This window comes from Dioscorea cayenensis, chromosome 9 (assembly GCF_009730915.1).
Source record: "Dioscorea cayenensis subsp. rotundata cultivar TDr96_F1 chromosome 9, TDr96_F1_v2_PseudoChromosome.rev07_lg8_w22 25.fasta, whole genome shotgun sequence".
NCBI classification, from domain to species: Eukaryota; Viridiplantae; Streptophyta; class Magnoliopsida; order Dioscoreales; family Dioscoreaceae; genus Dioscorea; species Dioscorea cayenensis.
In genome coordinates this window covers 20,479,798-20,481,618 of record NC_052479.1, presented here as the reverse complement: position 1 = coordinate 20,481,618, position 1,821 = coordinate 20,479,798, and the positions used below count along the sequence as shown (strand labels likewise).

The following is a 1,821-nucleotide window of genomic DNA, read 5'->3' as shown; positions in this document are numbered from 1 at the left end:
GAGTATTGTGCGACCCCCAATTACACCTTAGAATTTCGAGCTAAAGTCGGCATTCATCCACATGTTGCAACAATCCGCACAGTTTAATGGTTTGGACAATAAGGATCCAAACAGTCACATAGAGAACTTTTCTCGAGGTGTGTGATATGCTCAAGATAAACGGGAAGACGGATGATGCCATCAAGTTGAGAGCCATCCCATTTTCCCTAAGAGAGCAAAGCAGTGGCTACACTCATTACCTAGAGCCTCGATTACTACATGGGAGGAGATGGTTGAAGCTTTCTAGCCCGTTATTTCCCTCCTGGAAAATCTGCAAGGCTTAGGAATGAGATCTCATCCTTTGTACAGTCGGAATTGGAGTCTCTATTCGAGACATGGGAAAGGTTCAAGGAGCTCCTGAGAAAGTGCCAACAACACGGATTCCCAGAGTCGATGATTGTTCAGACTTTTTACAACGGGTTGAATCCGAGTACAAGACAACTCTTGAATGTGGCAGCAGGAGGTACCTTAGGTAACAAGACTCCGAATGAGGCCCATCAACTTATTTAAGAAATGGGGTTAAACAATTACCAATGGAATGCTAGGGAAAAGAAAAAGGTGGCAAGTCTTCATAAGATAGATGCCGTAACTTCATTGGCGGTGCAAGTGGAAAATTTGAGTAAGAAGTTAGATCTTCTAACTTCAAACAGAGTGGCGGCCGTGAGTACATGCACCGGGTGTGGTAGAGGACATGCTCCCTCTAATTGCCTGATCTCTATTGGTGATGCATCTTCGGTTGAGAATGTTGATTTTGTAGGTAATGGCATGAGGACTCAAGGAAACCCATATAGCAATACCAACAATCCAGGTTGGAAGAATAATCCCAATTTCTCGTAGAGTAACCAAGGTCCACAAAGGACATGGGGCCACCGGGTTTCCAACAACAAGCCCCGAACGTGGAAAACAGAGTTTCTGGTTTGGAAACCCGAATGATTGATTTGGAGAAGGCCTTAACTAGATTTGTGCAATCTTTAAATACAAGGTTTGAGTCAGTTGAGGCTACACTTCGCAATCACACCGCTTCTTTGCATAACCTTGAAAATCAGGTGGGGCAGATTGCGAAGTCTCTCTCAGAAAGGCCACATGGAAGCTTGCCGAGTAATACCGAGACCAACCCTAGAGAGCATGTGAAGGCAATCACTTTGAGAAGTCATTGTGAGGTTGAAAGTAGGGTTCCGGGTGAGAAGCCAAAAGAACACGCACCCGAGGCTGAAGAGGGAATAAGCAAAGAGAAGGAGGTGGCAACACCACCTTTCAAGCCGAGAATCGCTTATCCCTCTAGATTGAAGAATAACCAAGGGGATGAACAGTACAAGAAGTTTCTAAATTTGTTCAAGCAGCTCCATATCAATATTCCTTTTGTTGAGGCATTAGCTCAAATGCCTGAGTATGCGAAATTCTTGAAAAGACTTGTTGACTAACAAGAGAAAATTGGAGGAGAGTGCTTCAGTGATTTTAGACGCATCTTGCTCAGCGGTGTTGCAAAAGAACATGCCGAATAAGAAGAAAGACCCAGGAAGCTTCATCATTCCATGTAATATTAGCAATCTAGGTGAAGAGATGGCATTGGCAGATTCTGGGGTTGGCATCAACGTCATGCTATACACTTTCTTTCAAAAGCTAGGCTTGGACGAGCCTAGGCCCACTCGGATGACTTTGCAATTAGTGGACCAAATGAGTGCGACATCTGAGGGGCATTATTAAAGATGTGCTTGTCAAGGTGGACAAGTACATTTTTCTGGTTGACTTTGTAGTGCTAGACGTCGATGAGGATATGGATGT

At 44.3% G+C, this 1,821-nt stretch overlaps 1 non-coding gene across 1 annotated transcript; it reads right to left on the bottom strand.

The window, feature by feature from the left end:
- Positions 1 to 315: 315 nt before the first annotated feature.
- LOC120269585 lies at positions 316 to 422 on the bottom strand. Its single transcript, XR_005539234.1, has one exon. It is a non-coding gene; the product is annotated as a small nucleolar RNA R71 (small nucleolar RNA).
- Positions 423 to 1,821: the final 1,399 nt, after the last annotated feature.